This window comes from Hylobates moloch, unplaced genomic scaffold, assembly GCF_009828535.3.
Source record: "Hylobates moloch isolate HMO894 unplaced genomic scaffold, HMol_V3 SCAFFOLD_9, whole genome shotgun sequence".
Taxonomy (NCBI): Eukaryota; Metazoa; Chordata; class Mammalia; order Primates; family Hylobatidae; genus Hylobates; species Hylobates moloch.
Window position 1 is genome coordinate 104636850 of NW_026652284.1, and position 25454 is coordinate 104662303.

Sequence of the window (25454 nt, forward strand, 5' to 3'; positions counted from 1 at the left end):
CAGCAAATGAAACTGAGCTCAGTTACAAGCCTAACATGGACTCTAGCCCTGGGTAAGTTCATTCGTTTTTTGTTTTTCAGATTTCTTTAAAGTCCTTGCATCTAGACAATGAGTCTGTTTGCATTAATTACACTAGAAAAACACTTTAGAAGTAAAGCTACTCTTCTTTAAGATGGCAACCCTAGATGACTTAAGAAATACGCAAACAAGCATCATTGATAGTGGAAAACATGAATATTCAAATAGATCTAGATATCTTTAAAATGAAGAAAATATTTTTAAAGCAATGTATGAAAACAATGACTTCACTGAATTGTATTTTGTTCCTTAATCTCTGTTGATAACTGAATATTTTAACTTTTATAATATATTAATAGTATTATATAATATTGATATATATTAATATATTATATATGAATTAATATATAACTGAATATAATATAACTGAATATTTTAACTTTTGGAACCTATACACTGGATAATAGGGTATTCTATACATTAAAACAACTTTTAAAAGTAGGGTGTTATTCAGAATCACAAGTAACAAAGTTTTCCCAAGTATAAGCCAGAGAGTATCTTTACGTGTCATCATTATATCTAAAAATTAACAATTATTACAGGCAGCAGCCTACCTAGTCTCATAACAATAACCATCTCACCATTTTTTTAAGAGTAAACTAAGGTAAAAAGGTGGAAAATTCTACCTTCTTTATGATCAACCAACTGGACGGAATTAATTGTTATCATATAGAGAAGAACCATATAGTGGATCACTCTAAAGATTTAGTACAACCAGATTATCCAAAGAAACACATTACAAACTAGATATACATCTTCAAAAATATTTATTTATATTTTATGACAACAAAAGAACTAAGGAATTTAGTATAAAAAAGTAAAACTCAAATAAATCTCCATTGATAACCTACATAAGAGGAAATATGGTCCACATTAGTGACTGGTATTTTCCAAGTTCCATAATGGCTTTACAGTAAGAAATACACTAAAACCTCGAGTTTAATTAATTTTCATATTATTTAGAAAGTTCTAAGAAAGCAAACTTAAGCTTTATTTTTCCTTTTTTAGAAGAATTAAGAAATGAAGATATATATACTAATCTTATAGAATTTCACATCTGATTAAAATATATTCTTCTTTTTTGATTAGCATGATTAACTCAAAATCTCCTTTGAAAGCATTCAAGTGGTTTGCCTAATTTCTAACTAAGAATACAGGATACTGCTATACTCCAGAGAATTTTCTGGTGAAGTAAACATGCAAAAGTGGTTATTTACATACCAGAACTATTTGTTAGTTGCATTACTCTCATCATCACTACAGTTCTGACACTGTGAGAAGTCCTTGTCAGTTGACTGGAACATCTTGAAATACCTAAAAATTCAACAAGCAGGACCTCCCCAGTAGAATGAGAGTATATGGAGTCCTTGCTTTTACTTCTTCAAATTCCCAACTCATTGAGTAAAACATTAAAAATATTCTACAACAGCGAAGAAGAAAAGATAAGGGCTAGGCAAGTAAAAAACGTGTAGTAATAAGGAAAAAAATCAAATAATGTAATCAATATTCCTAATCTTTCTTTCCTACTACACATAAAAAATTAAAAACTAGAGGCAATAAAAAATGTTAAGAGAAAGAAATATAAAATAAAGGAGATACGGCAGGGAGGAAAACTACTGGCACAGAGGTGAAAGTAAAATCAACACACAGATTCTGCCTCCTGCTTCACAAAGAACTTACAGAGTACAAGAGGAATCAAGAAAAGAACATTTCCTAGAAAGTGACAATCTTATTAGGAAGTATCCATCAAATTATTTTATTATTATTTTTTTGAGATGGAGTCTTGCTCTGTCTCTCCCAGGCTGAAGTGCAGTGGCACAATCTCGGCTCACTGCAGCCTCCACCTCCCGGATTTAAGCAATTCTCCTGTTTCAGCCTCCCAAGTAGCTGGGACTACAGGTGTGTGCCACCACATCTGGCTAATTTTGTATTTTTAGTAGAGATGAGGTTTCACCATGTTGGCCAGGCTGGTCTCGAACTGACCTCAGGTGATCCACCCACCTCGGCCTCCCAAAGTGCTAGGATTACAGGTGTGAGCCACCATGCCCAGACCAATTTTTTTTAAAATCAGAAGTTATTTTTTCTTATGTTAACTGAATCAAAACAAAACATACATCAGAAGTAAAAAAAAAAAAAATTACCTATAAAATACACAACGAAACTTGTAAATCAGCCCAAGGTTTCAGTCATCTGTATAGGTTTTAAAATGTAATTACTGCCAGTATAACATCCCTGTAAATAGTCACAATAAATCCCAGAAGGTTTATTTCCATATATATATATTTTATGAATTAATTTCAGGATTTTCTTTTGACATATAATAAACTATCTACACTTACACTGGAAATGTGTTCTGCTCCAATGTTTTATTAAGTGAACTATGGAGTTAAAACAGTTCTTTCCATCTGTGTGTGTGTGTGTGTGTATATGTGTGTGTGTGTGTGTGTGTGTCTGGGTGTATTATATACATCATACTCTTTTCCTTTTCTGGATATTTTAAAACAATAAGATAACTATTAAGCTTGTACTTCACCATACCACATTTGCCACATTACTTTCCATAATGGCTGAGTAACCTCTTATCAGAGGAATTCTCCTACATGGAACAACTACAAACCACAAACAAAAATACAACAAATTAACTACCTGAAAGCACTGGAAAATTATCGAAACCGGGTTGATCTAGAGGGGAATCAACACAGAAAAAGAAATGACACTAAGTGAGTTAGTTACCTGTTTGTTGCAGCTTTCAGCCTGTGAGCAGGCTCCAGTCACAACATGCAGAGCAACTAAAGCTCTGATGAAAATTCCTCAGTCTATCTGTCTGAAGAACCAGAGGATGAGGTGCCAGGTAACCAAACAACTAGAAAGTGAGGGAGGAATCCTGGAAAGGATAGAGTCAGAAAGGAAGAGTCCTAAATTCTGTGCATACATTCAGTTCAAGTCTACAGCTGACTTGTGGAACCACACATGTGCAGGGAAAACTCCAAAAATACTGACTAAGGGCAAAATAAGTAAAGATTTGAGGGCAGCCCACGAGAGTTTGCAGTTTGAACCTAAACATTAAATGCCTGCTAAAACAAACAAAAATCAGTGCTTTTCAGATGAACAAGACAGAATCCAGAGTCTCTACAATGTAGTAATTACAGTAATAACTAAGATATATACAAAATTACTTCACAAACAAGGAAAAAGAAAAATGTGACCCATTTTCAGAAGACAATAGAGACCAATCCCAAAGTCACTCAAATGTCAGAATTAGCAGACAAAAACTTTAAAGCAGCAATTAAAATTGTATTTGAAGATGTAAATAAAAATATTCTTAAATGAGTAAGACAGGAAATCTCATCAGAGAAACAGAAGAAAATATCGAAAAAAGAACCAATAAGAAGTTCTAGAACTGAAAGATACATTATCTGAAATTATAAAATTAACTGGGGCCGGGCACAGTGGCTCACGCCTGTAATCCCAGCATTTTGGGAGGCCAAGGTGGGTGGATCACAAGGTCAGGAGTTTTGAGACCAGCCTGACCAACATGGTGAAACCCCGTCTGTACTAAAAATACAAAAATTAGCCAGGCATGGTCGGGGGTACCTGTAATCCCAGCTACTCAGGAGGCTGAGGCAGGAGAATTGCGTGAACCCAGGAGGTGGAGGTTGCAGTGAGTCAAGATCACACCACTGCACTCCAGCCTGGGCGAGACAGCAAGACTCCATCTCAAAAAAAAAAAAAAAAAACACAAAATTAAAAATTAAAAAAAAAATTAACTGGATAGGCTTACAAGCAGAATGAAGGTGACAGAAGAGTTAGTGAAAATGATGTCAGATCAATAAAAATTATTCAGTCTGAACAACAGAAACTAAAAGGATTGAAAAAATAATAAACCTGAGTCTCAGGGACCGATGGCTAAATATTAAAAGGGCTAATATATGCTAATATATGTATGATTGTAATTAAAAGGCAAGTAGAGAAACTAGGAACAAAAACTCTTTGAATAAATAATGGCTACAAATTTCCCAAATTTAGTGCAAGACAAAAATTTCAAAAGATTCAAGAAGTTCAGTGAACTTCTAGTGGAATCAACATGAAGGAAAATAATCAAAAAGGAAAAAATCTTGAAAGCAGTCAGAACTAAATACATATTAAACACAAAAAAAGACTTAAGTATGCAGAAAGAAAATGGGTATCAGTTCAGTATTCTACATGCAAAAATGTATCCTTTAAGAATGAAGGCAAAATGTATTTCAGATAACTGAAGCTGTAAGAATGTGTTAACAGTCAACCTGCAATACAGAAAGTGCAAGTGAAATTCTTTAGTCTGAAGGGAAATAGCAGTTGAAAAGTAAATTATTGAGGAAGGAATAAAGAGCATCAGAAATGGTAAATGTCTGGGTAAATATAAAAGATTACTTTTTCCTAGTAATTTAATTTAAATAGACATGACTGTCTAATGCAAAAATTGTAACACTGTCTTATAGTGTTTATAAAATATGTAGATGAATACATATGACATCATAACATTAAGGATGAACAGGGCAGTAAATGGACTGATTTGGTAATTTAGTTGCAACATTTCTATGATGAATATAAAATGGTCCAATATTAGCCGAGATTGCGCCACTGCACTCCAGCCTGGGCGACAGAGCGAGACTCTGTCTCAAAAGAAAAAAATTAAAAATAAATAAATAAATAAATAAATAAATAAATAAATAAATAAAATAAAATAAAATAAAGAGTCTGCAAAAAGTTAAGAATATATGCTGTAATCCCTAGAGTAACTACACATACAGACGAAGTACAAAGAGCCCATAGTTAAGAACCTAACAAATAACTTGAAGGAGAATTTGAAGGAATGTTCAATTAATCAAAAAGAATGCAGGAAAGGAAAACAGAAACAAAATACAGAGGGTCAAACAGAAAACAAATAGCAAAATAGTAAACTTATATCCAACCATATCAATAATTACATTCAATTTTAATGGACTAAACACTCTAATTAAAATGCAGAGACTATAAAAACGAACAAAAAAAGTAAGACCCAACTATATGATATCCCAAGGATTACAGTTTAATAGGTTGAAAGTAAATGGATGGCAAAAAATATGCTACACAAACAGTAGGCTTATAAAGGCTGGAGCAGCTATATTAATATCAGATGAGGTAGACTTAAAGACAAAGAGTATTACCAGAAATAAACCAGGGACATTTCAAAATGACAAAAGGGTCAATGCATCAGGAGGCATAACAACTGCACGTTTATGCCTAATAACAGAATTTCATAATGCGTGATGCTGAATCTAACAGAATTAAAGGGCAAAACAAACACTTCCATAATCATACTTGGAGATATAAAAGCCTTTTTCTTAGTAATTGACAGAAAACTAGGCAAAAATATCAGTAAGATATAAACTTGACTACCAACTATGTTGATCTAATTGATATTTATATAAAACGACATCCAACAACTGTAGAATACATATTATTTTCAAGTGCAGATGGCACATTCCTCAAAATAGAACATATGCTGATCCACAAAGCATGTTAATAAATTTGATTAAAATCATAAATATGTTCTCTGACTATAATGGAATCAGTAACAATAAGATATATGAAAAAACAAATTTGGAAATTAAACATCTTCTAAATACATGGACCAAAGAGGAAATCAAAAAGGAAATCAGAAAATATTTCAAACTGAGTAACAATGAAAATGCAATATATCAAAATTTGTAGAATGCAGCTAAGTGAATGCTTGGGGGGAAATTTACAGTTTGAAATACTTACATTAAAAAGAAGAAAGGTCTAAAATAAATAATCTACAGTTCTATCTTAAGCTACAGAGCAAAGTAAACATAAACTAAGTAGTAGAAAGAAGCAATGAAACAGAAAGCAAATAATAAAGGAAAGAGTCAGAATTGGTTCTTTGAAAAGATCAACAAAATTAATAAGACTCTAGCTATACTGATAGACAAAAAGAGAATAAGAATTACTCATATCAGGAATGAAAGAGGGGGCATCATTACAGATCCCACAGATATTAAAAAGATAAGAGTATTATGAAAAACGTTACACCCAAAATTCAACAACATAGGTGAAATGGACAAATTCCTTGAAAAATATAACCTACCAAAACTAGCAGATTAAGCAAACAAAAATCTGACTAGCTCTAACAAAATTGATTTGTTACCAAAAAACTTTATATGTAAACACACACACACACACACCCCTTCCAAATCTAGATAGTTTCATTGATGAATTTTGTTAAAACATTTAAAGAAAAAACACCAATCCTACAAACTCAAAAGCTCTTCCAAAAAATAGATGAAGAAATACTTTTCAACTGATTTAATGAGGACAGAACAACATTAAAAACAAAGCCTAACCAAGAAATTTACAAAGAAGAGAAAACCAGATGTATTCCTCGTGAACACAGAACAAAAAGCCTTAATGGCATAATAAATATTCTGCTTTCCTAAATATAAGAGTTTATTCATAATAGTGGCAAAAATAACCAACATCCAAACTTCCTTACGTGTCCTCTTTCTTAGACATTTTCCAATGAAGGAAAAGTTGCTCTTAATAGGATTCTATGTGTAGAAATACATAGGATAGAAAAATTATCTACAAAAATCCATGAGATAATATTTACATATAAATTTCTTTCCTTTAGATTTCACATTTTAAAGTCTTTGCTAAAGGGTAAATAAGATAAGACAGTTACTATAAATCGCTGATTTATGTTGTAGTAAGTCAAATGAAAATTGTTTGAAATGAGACTCTCCAATCTGTTCATGAGGAAGTAGAGTTTTAAGAAGTCAACAAAGCCTTTTCCTTTGACTCTGCTTTTTAGTCAAAACTGATTGTTATAATAGGAGTTTGACTGCAAATATTTTACATTAAACAAGCCATTTTTATATAAAAGTATTACATACTTATAGTTGCATATGTTAAAAGGATGAGGATATTGAGTTTGTTTTTTATTAAAAGGAATTTTGAGGTAAAAATTAGAAAATAACATCTAAAATACTAAATTTATTTGGTTTATTTTTCATTATAAAGCTTATATAATTATAGAAAGTTAATGAGATTCAGAAAAGCGAAAAGAAACTTAAAAGCATCCACAGTTTATCAGAAATAAATGTTTTAACGTATTGTCCTTCGATGTTTTTCCTATAAAGATATATACACAAAACTGTATTCTGCCTTTTCCACAAAAAATTAAATAATGAATATTTCCCACATCTTTAAATTTTTTAGGAAAATAATTTTATTTCTGAAAATTTATTTCATGATCTAGTCATTTCATTAATAGCCTATTATTAGATATTTGTTATTTTTCATACTTTCAAATAACATTAACTTGTACCTAAATTATTTTGCACTCCTCTGAAAATTCCTTAGAATAGATTCCTATAAGTGGCACTACTGAACCAAAGAGAGCGAGAAAGAGCAACAGCAAGAGAGAATATATGTAAGGGTGATTTTTTTTTTATTTCTGCAAAATTCATTGCAGAAAAAGTATGTCAAGTTACCCCCATCTCACGGCATTTTTATTTTTTTAATGTTACACTCATATTTTCATGTTTTCAGAATGCAGGCAAAATGTCATTAAGACAAAATCCTTAAAAGAAAGTTCTAAGCAACGATTTCAAACTTATTTTAATTGACAACAAGATTCCAATACATAAAACAGAACAAGTCTGAATGTTCACGATAAGATTTAACCTGTATATCTCTTCTTTATTATACTTCCCTTTAAAAATGACTTCTTTATAAAAAACCTTCAGTCCAATATTAACAAAAGCATCTAAAATACTTTTTAGGATAAACTACGCCTGATAAATTTCTTTTTTAAATAAGTTATGCTACTGTTAAATTAAATTTGGCCTAAAGCTGCCTGAGTACATAGTGAACTATAAGCTGATACAGTATGTAAACCAACTGCAACCTACCTTAGGAATGTATTCTTAGCTAGGCCCGGTGGCTCACGCCTGTAATCCCAGCACTTTGGGAGGCCAAGGCAGGTGGATCACAAGGTCAGGAGTTCCAGACCAGCCTGGCAAATATGGCGAAACCCTGTCTCTACTAAAAATACAAAAACTAGCTGGGTGTGGTGGCGGGTGCCTGTAGTCCCAGCTACTCAGGAGGCTGCACAGGTGAATCACTTGAACCTCGGAGGCAGAGCTTGCAGCAGTGAGCCGAGATCACACCACTGTACTCCAGCCTGGGCGACAGAGCAAGACTGTCTCAAAAAAAAAAAAAAAAAATATATATATATATATATATACATATATAAAATATTCTTGCAACAAGTAGCTGAATCTTGGCCAATCATAGCAGCTGAGCTTTCAGCCAATTAAGGCTGCAAACTGCTCACACATGTCCAAACAAGGCAGACACAAGCTATAAGCAAAAAAGCTATTTCTGTATATAATTTCCTTTTTCTATCTATAAATACTGTCTGCCCACATTGCTGGATGAAGCTCTCATTGCTTCTCAATTGCTTCTCAAGCACTGGAAGTGCTGCCCAATTCATGAGTTATTTCTTTGCCCAAATAAACTTTGTTATACTTAATCTGTCTAATGTTTTTCTTTTAGCAATTTGGCATCAAAAGTGAAATCTGAAGTATACCTCCAGGAGCACCAAGTGTCCAAGCAAAGGGCCAGAGCCCATTGTGCACATTGATCCCTCTGATTTGAGCAGCATGAATTTGAGTTTTGAGCTCGCTGACTTTATTTGAGCATTTTTTACTAGATGGGGTTCAGGATTAGATTGGATTGGATCCAGTTGGAGGACTCAGGTAGGTACCTTTTCCAAGTGGTTTCCCCTAAATCTAAAGAGTCTGGGACTCCACCTTCTGGGACACTGGCTAACTTTATAAAGAAAAATTACAGGCCCAGAACCTGTGTATTTTTGGAAAAAAAAAAAATGTCCTTAATCTTACTAAGGACAACTTAGAATTACAGTGGCCACAATAGGGAAGTTTTAACCTAGATTAAATTGCTCACTTGTGAGGTGTATCAGAAAAGAAAGGATCCCAATGTCACAAAAGCAATGGGATGCATTCTTTAACTGGCAAGCAGGGGCATTTAAAAGATAAATCAAAGACGGCCTCTTTAAAAGCTTCTTTACAGAAGGCAAGTAAAAACATCTTAAAGTCTTTTTCACAAATATCATTCAGAAGTTGTAGCTATCTGGGCAGGAAATATTATTCCACTGGCCAGAAAAACAATTTGGATCCAGGTATTCTTTAATAAATTCATGAGTGTTGTATTATTGTACGTGGAACATGGCTAAAGTTTTAAATGAAAGGTGTAAGATCTGTTTCTGTTTATATGTTTATGTACGTCTGCATCTATGATGTCTATCTATATATGTGTGATATTTTCTATTTCCTTATGATATTGCCAAATTAAAGTGTATAAGAATGCTATCTAATTGACTTAAAGAAAAATAAGCACTTAGATAAATGAAGTATTTGCTCAGAAAAATAGGAAATGACCCAAATGATTTTTGAAGCTCACATGACTTGGGTAATCTTTGGCAAATAAGAATATTATTGGTTTGATTAAAACAGACATATCTTCACAGTTGTTAACATTAAAATTAACACAGATACATGACTTTTCCTACCTAGGCTTACTGGTGAAATAAACTTATGTTATCTCTACATTACAAAATTCATCAGCAAGAAAAGTAATTTAAGATGATGACTAGCTGTTTGATGTCCCATCTTGCTAAGCAATCCAAGCATAATTATTAAAAACGAGTGAGTTAAATAGAGGTAAAAGTCCCATGTGAATGATGTCTTCCCTATACCAGAAGGTTTTAACATTCTTATCATCAAGAATGGAAATTTGAGGCTGAGAAGAATGTGCACAAACAATAGGCCTAGCCAAAAATCCAAAGAAGACAGATAACATTTTGCTTCTTCTACAGTTTCTTATTACAGAGACTAAAGATACTTGGGGCCATTAGTAAACATGTTCTGTGCCACACTGACAAACTGTGCTATGAGAAAGTACATGCTTCCAGATATTATGATTCATAGATTTGCAAATCTTCACATGGCTGGTGTGACAAATAGTTCACAATTACTTGCTTCCTAGTGTCCTTTGGAAATTAAGGTCATTAAGATTTCAGAATTCTAATTAATATATATACTAAAATTACTAGAAATAAGAGAAATAATTTTATATAAAGTATAAAAGAAAAGTAATACACGATTTTGGTAAGCAAAAGCTATAAAGTATGAGGCTGTTTTGTTTCATTAAGGGAAAATGTAATTTTTGTTTGAAAGTAGAATGACTGGTCATCCCAAGATGAGAACAGGAAAAGTATAAAACAAAATCTAAATGCAGAAGAAAGTTGTAGGTTTGCAAAGGACAAATCTTGTAAAAAGAATTTTATGTGTGACAAAGCCAGCTAAGATTAGAAGGGAATTCTTTATAAGTTTTTCTAAAAACTGAGCATTAATATCAAAAGTATACTAATACAAAATTAGAATTTGGTCCCCTGTATTAAAACAGTAACAATTTCTTGGACTACTGGTCTACTTTCAATAGGAAATTGTGAAAAGTTTTTCTTTACCTTTTAGATAATTGATCTAGGAAACAGATTCTGCGTTTTACCAAAGTAATTTCTTGTGGTCCATGTTGCTTTTATTGGGTGTTTGACCCCTTAAGAAAACAAAATCTGCTCTATTAAAATTTAGAGCTAAGGTTTCTCTACAACTATGTAGCTTTCTGTATTTATCTTTGAAGTCTTGTAATTTTCACTTTTGTTAAATGAATGACTACTGTTCACAGAGACCTGTCACCCTATTTTAGTCACGTATTTTAAACATTTGATATTTTTGACACATTTCCCAAAATTAGGTTCTTAATAAAGTGTTTTTCTTGACCTCAACTTTGATTTTCCAGTCAAGCCCTTGAAACATCTCCTATATAAGCATTCAAAGGAATGCTTCTCCTTATATAAAAAGACAGATATTAAATTAACTGGGCTTATATGACATATTAAATTATATGAGAAGTATTGCCAAATAAGTAATGCTAAACTTTGAGTTTCATTTGTATGGATGTGTTTCAGAAACTGTATGAAATTCATAGCAATCTGATAGTTCTGGTATAATACAATCAGTCATCATTCTGGTTATTATATTCAAATGTTGTATGCAACAGAAATAATCAAATTTCCCTGTCAACTGTATCATCACTGTAATGAACTCTCATCAGATATTTAATCATAGCCATTTTAAGCTTTATCATTCATATTTGGTTAATTATTTACTCGTGTACTTTCCTGAGCAACTATAAGCCTAAAGGGTTACGTCTTCAAGGAGATTCATGTAAAGAACTCTGAGAAGTACAAGTTTCTGATAACTTTAAGATCATACCATTGGACTGAGTACAAGAACTCTAAGGAAGAAACTCATTGGTTCATAAAACTGCTAACCCAACATAAAGCAGAACAAGAATTCATTAAATACTAAGGAAATGCCTTGGCAGATTTTCACAGTAGGTCAGCCAGTACTGAAACTGTTAAGATACGTAATTTGAACGAACTCTATGAGATTAATCCAAGTCAAATTACCTATGATAACCTATATAATAAACAAGTGTTATGCACCTGAATTAGAGAAATAAAATTGTTATTTAAAAGGATATAAATCTAATGTTAAGCATGGGCTCATGGAAAGCCTGGACAGCTGCCTGGTCATTCCTGACTCCTGAAAGCTTCCATTATTAAAAGCTCTGTACTCCATGACTCATCATAGAAGAGATAAAACGATCCAAATTACGGGGAAAAATTGTTTGAGTGACTGTTCTAAGATTGCTAAAGTGGTTTATAACTAATGTTTGGTTTGGCAAACCCATAATTCTGGTAAGATAATGAAAAACCTCAGGTAATACATTTCTAGCACCTAATGAATCATTTGACCACTTACAGATGAATTTCATTCAATTACCACATTTAACATAGGTTTTATGATTATATAGAAGCTTTCTGATTGTACATAAGGCCGATGCTATAAGAGCAACAAAAAGGTTATTCGAAAATATGTTTCCTTTATAGGGTATTTCTGGAGAAATCTCCCATGATAAAGGTACTCATTTCAATGGAAAAACTGTAAAACAATTAAATAAGGTATTACAAACACAATGGCATTAAACAAAGCTCATTTCAATGGACAAGTTGTAAAACAATGAAATAAGGTATTACAAACACAATGGCATTAAACAAAGCTAACTGAATTGACTTGATGGCCTTGGTAAAAGGTATTACCAATTGATGGCAATCAGATCCACTCCACTAGAAAACATAGATTGATCCCTTATATAACAGTTACTGGAAGGCCTATGTCCCTGATAATAGAACCTCATATATCCACCACTCTTATAAACTCTGACATTATTCAGTATTGAGAGGTTTAAATGCAAGATGCCAAAGTATATTATCATCAGGTAAAAGAAGCCCTTCATGACCCACCAACTGATGACAATCAGACCTTTCACTATCTAGAACCAGGAGTTCAGGTCTTTTGAAAAAGACACCATAGAAAGACTGCCCTTGAATTCTGTTGGAAGAAACAATACCAACAGGTTCTCTGCAGTAAAATTTCAGGACCTCGAGTCTTTGATCCACATCTCTTAACTCAAGAGGGCCTCTCTAGACTCTTGAGACTGTATACCAATCAGAGACCTCAAGGTAAGGCTGACTAGGAAAGCTTTTTATTTTACCCAGAAGCAGATGGCATCCTGGGTAAACCTGTGAACAGCTTTCCCAAGATTACAGATCAAGACTTCTGTGTCACTATGAAACCTGTGCCTCTTTTCCTCTTTGGCCTGTGTTCCCTTTTCTGTTTATATATGGCAAGATAATGTGATAATTAAGATTTCATAACCAACAGCTTCTGCAATTGAATGTTAGATATGTCATGTTACTAACAGTAGGCAAAACCTATAGTGAGGGTTTTGCAGTTAAATTACACCAGAAATTGCATAAGAAAACCAAAGGACGACGATTTGACAGTTTATAGGCAAACGTGTAACCCTAATTCCTTGTCAGTAGCCTCCAACCTTGCAATGATTCCACTAATGGAGCCTCAGACAAATATTGCTAGTGCTTGTCTAATAGCGGCCTCTAACATATAAAGCATTTCATAAGGAACTGCCTCTTGTGCACCTCCAATATACATTTTTATCTGTGGAGGATTTTATGATCAACCATATATGTGGGTAACTCCATGTATCAATAAGTGGAAAATAAGGAACCAATGTGGTTTAGGGATTCTAATGGTATCACTGTCACTCCATAACCAACTGGAAAATGAACATTGGTCTATACCTCTTAATTTGCACTATAAAATAAAGGGGAATTTGCCAGCAGGTGCAAATCCCTCTAAACAGGCATTTTTATTTTATTTTATTTTTTTTGGTAAAATACTCCTTCCCTGGCTTGGCATAAATGTAAATGAGGTTATGATTAGAAATTTGTCTCAAACATTAGCTACTACAGCTGACTCTACTGCAAAGGCTACAGCTGCCCCCAGCAAACTTCTTCAAATTCTCTTGCTAAAATTGTTTCAGACAGCATCATTCCTTTGGACTCTGCTGTCTGAACAAAGAAGACTGCATGCAATAGCTAACACCTCCTGCTGTACTTGCATAAATATATCTGGTATGATAGAAACTCAGTTGCCAGAAATCAGTAAGTAAGCTACTTTGTTAAAACAAGTAGATTCTTCTTTGGCTCATTTTTGATATATTTGATTTTGATTGGTTCAATTGACAGGAGCTCCTGTTAAGAAGTATACTTCAGTCTCTTAGTATTATCCTCCTGATAGCCATAATAGTCTCCCTGGTGCACCATATCCTCTCTAGAGTATTAATTGTTCATGTATAGCCATCCAATATATATCAAATGGCCTCGCTATGGTTAGAACAATAATAACATCAAGGGAACATAAACGTTCAGCTTACCTGACATTAACAATTGTGAATTCCATAGAGACCAAACAAGTCTGTTATGATGGTGAGTGACAAAGAATGGTGTCAATGCCCAAAATTTTGGTCAATCTCTCAAAATTGCGAGACTGATCAAAAGGGGGAAATTGTTAAATTAAATTTGGCCTAGAGCTGCCTCCATATGTAGCAAACTGCAATCTAATTTCGTATGTAAACAAACTGCAACCTACCTCAAAGTATATTCTTGTAACAAGTAGCTGAGCTTTGGCCAATCATAGGAGCTGACCTTTCAGCCAATGACAGGCTGCAAACTGCTCAGACATGTCCAAATAAGGAAAACACCAACTTGTAAACAAAAGGCTGTTTCTGTATAGCACTTCCATCTGTCTATAAATACTGCCTGTCCATGTGTTGCTGGGAGGAACTCTCTACACCTGTGCTGGTTTGTCACCAGTAACAGTTCAGAGAGCTGCCCAACACGAGTTGTCTCTTTGTTCAAATGAATTCTGCTAACTTTAATTTTTCTAAAGATTATCTTTTAACACTACTAAGAGATACATCCTAAATTGAAAATCAATAGACTTTAGTAAAAGAAATGTGAAACACCTATAGTTTCTACATTTTAGCCTCCATCATAAAATTACAAAACATGTTAACAACAATGGTGATGCTGCAACACAGAAACACGGCTAATGGCAATATACAGTGAGCTCTATTATTTAATAGAAACTATAATTTGTCATTTTCATGTTGAATGTTCCATTAAATTTAACATTATTAATGCATTCTTACACTGCTATAAAGATACTACCTGAGACTGGGTAATTTATAAAGAAAGGAGGTTATTTATTTATTTATTTATTTATTTAGAGATGGAGTCTCGTTCTGTCACCTGGGCTGGAGTGCAATGGTGCAATCTCGGCTCACTGCAACCTCCACCTCCCAGGTTTAAGTGATTCTTCTGCCTCAGCCTCCTGAGTAGCTGGGATTACAGATGCATGCCACCACGCCCAGCTAATTTTTGTATTTTTTTAGCAGAGACAGGGTTTCACCGTGTTGGTCAGGCTGGTCTGGAACTCCTGACCTCGTGATCCGCCTGCCTCGGCCTCCCATAGTGCTGGGATTACAGGCATGAGCCACCGTGCCCTGCCAAGAAAGAAGGTTTAACTGACTCGCAGTTCCGCATGGCCGGGAAGACTTCAGGAAACTTACAATCATGGCAGAGGGTGAAGGGAAAGCAAGGCATATCTTACATGGCAGCAAGAGAGACAGAGCGTGCAGGGAAAACTGCCACTTTTAAAACCATCAGATCTCGTGAGAACTTCCTCACTATAATGAGATCACCATGGGGGAAACTACCCCCATGATCCAATCACCTCCTACCAGGTCCCTCCCTCGACACGTGGGGATTACAACTTGAGATGAGATTTGGGTGGGGACACAGAGCGAAACTATAGCACACACTTTACAAGGTGTGTAAATCCATACTTGAAATAAAAGAAAATCTGAAAAACAAAGAGTCTTATTTCCTAGTCTATTTTTTTATTATGTTTTCATGGAAAAAATGACTCTCAATGTGATATTTCAGCCTATTATCATGGATGTAAAAAGCAATATAAAAATCACAAATGAAGATAAAAATCCAAATTATTTATAATAAACTTAATAAGAAAAGTACCAAAGCAGCTTCACCCTGAGATGACAGAAAAGGAACAGCTTAATGCATGTACTACTCCTTTACTACAAATAACTCAGTATTCTTCAAGTGTCTAATTATGCAGTTTCTGACCTTTGACCACCTAATATTTATTCCAAACTCACCCCAATATCTTTCCCACAAAAGTGCAGGAAGTAGACATGGCAACACAAATCACAGTCTGGCCTAATTAGAAGATTTATGAAAATAATAGATATTAAACTAGTGAGTTTCAGCAACAATTTGGGGACCAAGGGTCTCAGTTACCCATAATTCTGAACATCATGAATAACTGCTTAGTCCTTTAATAGAACCGAAAGTTCAAATGGGTAAGGTAAAATTTACAATAAATATACAACATATTAAAGAATACAAACTTAAAATGCAAACCATGCTGTAAGCAAAATAATTTAAGCAAATCAAATGCCAAAAAGTCTAACATGCACCAAAAGTGGTTTATAAAGCAACACAGCAGTGTTTTTTTTTAAAAAAAAAAAATTAATATGGCCAAGTTATATACTTACAAAACCTGACATTCAAAATTGAAAAATGAACGTTAAGCTTTCTAAAGTTAAGCTCTTTAGAAATAGCAGAGCTTAACTTTTAATTTAGTAGATTTTAATTAACCTGTCTTTTTAAATAGAAATTTTAATTGTAAAAGGACTTTTTAATTATTTCTAAATAAATATGTCTTATGTAAAACCCATAAAGGCATTTGAGTGTAATCTTGTAATTTTATTTAGCATTTAAAAGTAATTACTGCAACATATATGTTATGTAGAAAAGAAATTTCTACTTATAGCTTATAAAAACTAACATTGTAATGGAAATTGGAGACTTAGAATGGAAGAGGCGAGAGAAAGGCGAGGGACAAAAAATTACCTATTGGGTACAACATACACTATTCAGGTGATGGGTACACCAAAAGCCCAGACCTCATCACTACACAATTCATCCAGGTAACTACAAACTACTTGTACCCCTAAAACTATTGATTTTTTAATTAAATAAATAAGCAAATAAAAGAACTAAAACCGTCACGTTGTTAACCTTCCAGGGAACTTACCATGCGACCTAGGACTTCACTGCAACCTGTTACCTAGAAGCAACTAATGAATTCCAGACTGGTGGAGGCCAGTGGTATAACAGCTGAGGACAGGAGTCAGCCAGAAGCAATCACGAAGAAAACTATAGTATTCAATTAATCATCACCTTATTAATGTACCATCCCTATTAACTATTTAACTCTGACTTAAGTAATAGTAAATAATAGAGGTACAATAATTTTTCTTTTTTTTTTTTTTTTTGAGGCAGAGTTTCGCTCTTGTTGCCCAGGCTGGAGTGCAATGGTGTGATCTTGGCTCACTGCAACCTCCGCCTCCTGGGTTCAAGTGATTCTCCTGCCTCAGCCTCCCGAGTAGCTGGGATTACAGGCATGCGCCACCGTACCTGGCTAATTTTGTAATTTTAGTAGAGACGGGGTTTATCCATGTTGGTCAGGCTGGTCTCAAACTCCTGACCTTAGGTGATCCACCCACCTCAGCCTCCCAAAGTGCTGGGATTACAGGTGCGAGTCACCGTGCCGGGCCAATAATTTGTTTTTGTTATTGCATTTCATGGTAGTTTTTTTTTTTTAAGGATAATCAGATATACTACTGATCTGTAGTTTTACACATATAACTTGTGTACTTCAACAACTATATATACTTCTAAACGCAGAAATTATATTCCTTCCCTTCTTTTATGCCTATGGAAGATAAAGAAAATAATTACTATATACAATGATATTCCTTTTTTAAAGGCTAAGATATTAAAACAATAGTACAACTTAAAAAAAAATCTTGTTGCTTTTACTTATTAGATATAGAGATGGTACTATATAATTTTTAGTTTAAAAAATCATATAGCTATGGATAATACTGTAGAGAAAAAGCCTAAGGCAAGCTAGAATAAAATAATTTATCTTGGAACATCGTAAATGGTAGCTCTGTGAGTAGGGCTACGCAGATTCGCAAACATTTTAAAATAAAATTGTTTCGTATCTAGGAAGCAGCAGAGGTTTTTCGGTGTATGATATATTATCTTCTTCCCTTTCAATCATGCCCTAAATAAGAATTCTTTCACAGAATGTTTAAGCTGAAAGAATTCTTAGACACCATGTGCCAGTAGTTCTCAATATGAAGTGGTCCCTCCCCACTAGAAGAGGTTTAGATATGAAGGGTTGTTTGGGATATGATAATGACTGGAAAATGCTACCACCGGCCATTAAGGATTCTAAACTTCCTACAATGCACAACAGAGTACTTCATAACAAAGAATTATCCAGCCCAAATACCAGAAGCACACTCACTGTGAAATACTGACTTTATTCTCCACTTTGAAGATGTAGCCACTTAGGCCCAGAGATGTTAAGTGACTTACTCAAAGACACACAGCTAGGTCCAGAACTCAGATTCTCATTTTCCCATTCTACTTCTCATTCAGGTAATAAATTCTCAATAGAAAAACATGGCAGAACCAAGAATCAATTGTATGTAAATATATAAAACATTGTCAAAACACTGGTTATTCATTAGTATTTGAAATTGAAATAAAACTGCAATTAGCTCAAATACTAATATCCTTTTCAAATTGCTTTTTTCCTCTCATAAAATGTAATTCTCCTTCAGATACACTTTTTTAAAAAAACACTGAAGTTAAAATAAAGAGGAGAAAATCAAATGATACATCATAGTTACCAAATAAAATGTTTTTTGAAGGAGATATTAGGTGGTTTCTGCTGGATGGTTTCAGAACAACTGGAAACTATTACATGGTTCCAAAACAACGGGATACCCTATAGCCTAGGGCGAATCCACTGCTAACACTGAAGAAATGTATTAGAGTGAAAAACAGCACTGAACTAAAAACCCAAAAGACCTAACACAAATATCTACTCTGATATATAATTAGTCACTAAATCTTCAGCAGGTTACAAGCCCTCTGGGTCTTAGTTTTATGTTACAAAAAATGAGTTCAGGTCCTCATGATACTTTCAAGAGATGCACCACCTAAACATTCATAAAGAAGCATACTACTCTAAGTAGGGATATAACCAAACACTGAGTTTCAAAAGGCAAGAGCACTGACAGGCAAGTCCTACTATCCGTTATCGTTCAGCAGCACCTGATCTCCTAGTGATACTGTGTGCCATAATCTATAAGAATAAGTATCTTATTAATAGAATAAAATTTGAATTTTATTTGAATAAATTTGAATAAGTCTCAAGTATTTGAGGGCTAATTAAAATATCTTCAGAATATTTCAAAATTAACATTTTATTCTTCAAAATACATTTGCATTAAATGTTTAACTTCTACATGCAAACTGAGATTTAAAATTTTTAATATTGGAGCTGGCAAAGTAAGAGTATACTGGGGTATTTTTGCAGACAATGTACTAATATGTTAATGTCTGTGTGTGTGTGTGTGTCTGTGTGTGTGTAAACACACATTATGCCCCTATATTTCTCTAAAGTTCTTACAGCTTAGTTTTTGCTGTTTCTGCCTGACATCATATATACAGTCTGAGTTTTATTTAACTCTTATCCCTACAAAATTTCAATTGGTCCACAAAATATTTCAGACTCCCTTTCATACGCTGTGTTATACTTCTTAGGCAAAGTATCTAAATCAAATAGTAATCAGAAATAAATAAAACAGGGACAGAGAGATACTTGTTTTAATCTTTCTCTCTCCCACCACTCCCTCTTTCATAACATACCCCTACACTCTGTCTCTCTCTCTTTTTCTCTCTCTGTCTCTCTCTCACACACACACACACACGCACACACACACACACACAACTTCTACCATCACCATAGCATGTAACCTGAGTTAGATATCAAGCTGAATCTAAAAAAAATTCATGAATGACCTTAGTATGAACTTATTTAAGGCTGTCAAACTATTCAAAAACATATTTTTAAAATACTGAACATTTCCTGAAGTTTAGTTACTGTACTTAAATACAGTCTCTCTTTGAAATATTCTGAAGTTTCACTGTGTGTGGCCCTTTTTACCTACTCATTTGTCCTGAAGAAATTCATAGACTTTGCTGCTTCTTATGTTTCACTTGCTATGGTTATTTCAACAATTTTTAAATATTCTATTTAAATATAATTAAATATAAATATTTTGCCTTTTCTTAAAGTTATAAAATTTAATCCTTCAGTTAGTTGAGCATGCAGTTATTGTTCCATCATACAGCCAAAAACACTAATGCAAAAACAGAAAAATTAGGCATTCTGTTTCAAAAAAGTAAGAAGTTCCATCAAATAGATGCTTCACTACTTGCAATCAACACTGTAAGACTGTACTGTACCAAAACTATCAGGGGTCTCTGCTGAGGATACTTCCTTCGCACGCTTCACAATGGCAATCTCAGGTTTGGGATATCTGCATGCTAAAAACATTTTGAAATCAAAATATATTCACGCAACAAAATAACTAATATATATATAAACTTTAAAATATATATAAAACTTAAAAGGGCCACATGCTAGTATACAGGCAGTCTTTGCTTTGCACAGTAATGTGGGGTCATATAACTGATAATGCAAGCTTAAACTGTGCAAAACAGTCTTAGTAACCAATGGGAAAAGTTGTAATCATTCTGTGACCTTTCAAATGTTTTTGTCAAAACATGAAAAACTCTCTTATTGACAGGTATAAATGTAAAGGACAATTTCGAAAATAGTAAAACTAATGTTTATTTAGTATACTTTAAAACAACAGAAACACTGATAGTGTTGTTTCTTTGGAAAAAACTTATCAGAAGTAGGTTTAACAGTGCTAGTCTTCTCATATAACTTCTCATCATATAACTTACAATATGCAGCGAGCATCTTTCCATACCTCGATAAATTGTCACGCACTTTTCTAAATCTGGATTAGTTTATAACATTTTATCCTTTACATTTTCAACGTCATGAAATATCTCCAAGGGTTCCTTTAATGTGAACTTTTTGTCAGGATCACTTCCCCTGAAACGGCTTCACCTTTTCACCACAACCTCCTCACTTTCTTCATTTATATCCATAAGTTCACCCTCCCTAACCTCCTCTGGATGTATATCTGGAGTCTCTTAAATGGCAGCAGTTCAATAGCAGTATCAATATTCCCACAGTCAGCTATTTCTTCTATACTCCATTTACACTTCACTGGAATTTCCCTTCAGCATTTTCACTTTTTGTTTCTTGGCTGCACTTTTATCTTTTTTGGTCCATTTCCTTTTGATTATCCATTTTTGTAAAACATCATGTTATCACTGGGAGACAAGGAGGAAACACACCTACATGCTTTGCTGTCTGTGTGTGAACTGAATGACAGATATATAGCAACCAATCACCAACAGACTATTAAAAAAAAGCAATGTGATTGGTCATGATCATGATGTACATATGTTTTTACAGAGTGATTGATGGACTGAGGAGCTAGCAGCAAAATTTGTACTTTATACAATTACTGAAAGTTATTATACTGTACTAAATGAAATTTGAACTGAGTTGTTGGGAACTGGTGTTATTTAACTAAAACATGGTTACTGAGATTCATGCATATAGAAATTATATAAAGCAGGGATTGCCTATAATAATGAAAAATGAATTATTAATGAAATTAGCATAAATCCAGAGAAATAATAGGGCATTAAAATTTAATATACATTTTTTTCTGCCTATACAAATTAGTGTAAAATCAAAGGAACAAGATTCTCTTTCTTAGAAGTCAAATGTTTTCCACTTAAATTCCTTGAATTTATTATCATTTAACTATCAGTCAAAGAGTAGCTAATCTATAATAAAGCAGAGTTCAATGATTAAATTTTGTGTTTAAAAACAAAAAAACCTTCATTATATTTCAACTAGTAGGGGTTTTTTTTTGTATCTTCCTTTGCATTTATCACTTAAAAAAAATCCTTAAAAGTTATTAAAGGGAAAAAAATTATAGAAAATAGCCCCTGATCGCAAAGTATGACATGGAGTCAATAGGATGTACAAACAGACATGACATGATTAGAGAACAAAAAAATACAGTGTAAGTCAGCTGGGCGCGGTGGCTTACACCTGTAATCCCAGCACTTTGGGAGGCCAAGGTGGGCGGATGGCCTGAGGTCAGGAGTTTGACACCAGCCTGGCCAACATGGTGAAACCCAGCCTCTACTAAAAAAATACAAAACTTAGCCAGGCATGGTGGCAGGTGCCTGCAGTCCCAGCTACTCGAGAGGCTGAGGCAAGAGAATTGCTTGAACCTGGGAGGCGGAGGTTGCAGTCAGCCGAGACCGCACCACTGCCCTCCAGCCGGGGCAACAAGAGCAAGACTTCATCTCAAAAAAAAAAAATAATTAAAATATAAAATAAAATAAAAATACAGTGTAAGTTTCCAGAAAGGAGAAATTATTTCCCTAAGAAGTGGGAGACAGACTCCAAGAAGGGGTAGGATTTAGCCTTAAAGTATTGCAAGATTTCAGTAAGTGAGGGGAGGTGGGATTTCTCTTCCCTTTCCCATAAAGTTCTGTCCAAAAGCCATGAGGAAGAAATGAGTGAGGCAGGCATCTGTGTAGGAGGCAGGCATCTGTGTAGGAGGCAGGGGAAGCCACAGTAGCCTAGAACAGGGTTTTAGAGCTCAAGCAGTGTGAGGTGTATCCACACAGGGAGGTCGGTCTGGTATAAGGTGTCAGAACCCAGTTGGGCCGGGTGCAGTGGCTCACACCTGTAATCCCAGCATTTTAAGAGGCCAAGGCGGGCAGATCACTTGAGGTCAGGAGTTTGAGACCAGCCTGGCCAACATGGCGAAATGCCGTCTCTACTAAAAATACAAAAATTAGCCGGGCATGGTAGTGCATGCCTGTAATCCCAGCTACTAGGGAGGAAGAGGCAGGAAAGTTGCTTGAACCCAGGAGGCAGAGGTTGCAGTGAGCCGAGATCGCGCCACTGCACTCCAGCCTAGGCGACAGAGGGAGACTCTGTCTCAAAAAAAAACAAAAACAAAAAAAAGAACTCAGTTGGTTGAGACAGGCTTCCACATGGTAAGGGGAAGGGATTGTGGCTCAGGGTGTCAGTGCCCAAGTTGGTGCGAGGAGGGCATCTGTATAGGAATATGTGGGCAGCAGTGGTGATGAGATTTTGGTGACAGACAGGAGCAGTGGTGAAAAATAAATAAATATATTAAAAATAATAGAAGCTAGGAATTTCTCCATCAGAGAATGGAGTTAGAAATACAGAAAGTGAGAAAACTAGAACATGCCCTGTGGTATTAGCTTAGTATTGAAGAAATGGTAATGAATCTTTATAATACATAGAACACACAGAACTATAAATAATATAGCTTTTATATATAAATACATATATTCATTTATTTACTAGCTATGTCCACTCTTAGGGCAACATCCTAATAGTTATGAGCACAACTAACGCCCAGATCTTGGTTTCTAAATACCATTCTACACTGAAAAAAAAACAACAGAGTTTCTTGTATAAATGGCTGATTCTAAGGCTAGGGCAGGAAAAGGGCAAGATGAGTCTGGAACATCTTGTGGAGTATTCAAGCCAGGAATTATTCAAAGAGTAATGAAGACACGTCAAAAAGACAGAGACACCAGCTTGAAGGGGTTCCTACTGGCCAAATACAGGGTAGCTGGAAGATCAAAAATGATAGTAATGAATTATAATCTACTGAATATAATATATTGATATAAATTGTTAAACTGAATGATGAGGAATGAGATATTTCATAGACTCAAAGTATCACTTCACAAAAGACTTATAAATTATAAAAAGGAAAACAGTAACTTTAGAGTGCATAAGTCAGATAGATACCACGTTAGTCAAATGTCCAAAGTTAACATCATCAAGGAAAAATTGAAATCATGGGCCAAATGATAGGATGAAAAGAATATAACAACAATCCTGTGATACTCCTGCCAAAGATGCATAACTGAAATATATTCATGAGGAAAGAGAGAAACCCAAATTGTTTCTCTCAAAGACGTGCTACAAAAAACCCAAAGACACGCTACAAAAAAACTGGTCTGTAATCCCCAAAAGTGTCAAGATCAATGCAACTCAAGGGGAAGACTAAGGAACTGTTCCAGATGGATGGAAATTAAAAACAGGTAACAACTAAATGCAACGCACAATTCTGATCTGAATCTTTTTGCTCTAAAGAATTACTGAGATAATTGGTGGAACTTGAATGACATCAGAGTATTAGATGGTAGTAAAGTACCCATATTATATTGTGGCTATCCAGGGCAATGTTCTTGTTTATAGGAAATCCATACCACAGTACTCCCGCTGCAGTGGACAATGTGGTACATAATCTGATCCTTAGCTGCCAGAAGTCCTGATAAGAGACAGCCCTCAACAATCAGTCATCTTGGGGGACCGACTCAGCTGAAGAACGCTGCCTCACTGAGGGATCTGCACCCTGCCCAGGGCACTCCACATCTAATAGTTTGTTTTCACAGAGGCAGAGGCCCAACGCTTTTGCCCAACTCAAGACAACACAAAAGTGTCATCCCATCTCCAAAACTCCCTACAGTGTCAGCTGAGGCTTCCACTGAAACTAAATTACACCTTTACTTCTACCTCTGCCCAAGCCTGCTTCTTTCCCTTCCCTTCCCAAGGTAAGGATTTCAACAGCACACTACTCAATCAACTACTTGCATGTTAACCTTTGTCTCAGAAACTGCTTGCCAAGGAACTCAATCTGTGAGAGGAATGATAGGGCATCATATCAGAAACTTATTATCCAATGATTTAGGAGAGGAGAAAAAAAGTTTGTTGTACCATACTTGAAACTCCTCAGTAAATTTAAGACTGTTTCAAAATGTAAAAAGGAATAAAAAAATTAGGTGGGAAAAACACAGGAGAACAACATGAAGAAAAGCAGAAGAGAAAAAAGTATGATGGAGGTCACAGCTCAATAAAGAAATTAGACTAACCAGTGGACAGTGTATTCCAGGTAATAATGGGAAGTAAAAGAAGATAAGCAAAAAGAATACATCTCTTACACAGTATTTATTTCTCAAATGTGATTGTTGCAGAGCTACAAAATCAGGGTTAACAATTCACCTTTTTTCAAATTGTCATTAAGAAGTCCCTTTGAGCAGAAAAAAAAAAAAAATTCTAGGATGTTTTTTAAACCAGAAGATCTTTCTCATGCACATAAAATTCAGCCAGTTCACAAAATGTACCACATCTTATATTATCATTATCACGTTTGCCTGTTTCCTTTCACAATTCAAGCATGCCTGAAGCTATTATCTACAAGTCTTCAACTCTTTCCTATCTTAAAAACAAAAATACTTTCTGTAACCTTGCTATTCAAAATATGGCCCCTGGACCTGTAGCACTGAAATCCCTGGGAATGTGTTAGAAATGCAGAATCTCAGGCTGCACTTCAAACCTAATGAAACACAATTTGCATTTCAATAAGATTCCCAGATGATGTATGCAAATTAAACTCTGGAAAGCAGGGGTCTAGTTTTCACTGTGTGATATAACATAGGGGCTTCATCCCACCTTTATAATGAAACACAGTCAAATTCAATTCAAATTGATGGCTTATCTCTAAACCATGAGAGAACTGAAGTCACAGAGGAATCAACTGGCCCTAAATCAAAAGAGGGGCAGGCACCTACAAGGACAGACAGGATGTCAGTACTCGCT

The 25454-nt window shown here is 34.6% G+C and overlaps 1 protein-coding gene across 1 annotated transcript in view; it reads right to left on the minus strand.

Moving 5' to 3' along the window:
* Nucleotides 1–25454, minus strand: part of TMEM65 (transmembrane protein 65) — a 65676-nt gene that overhangs the window by 18666 nt on the left and 21556 nt on the right. The gene's annotated exons all lie outside the window — the stretch shown is intronic.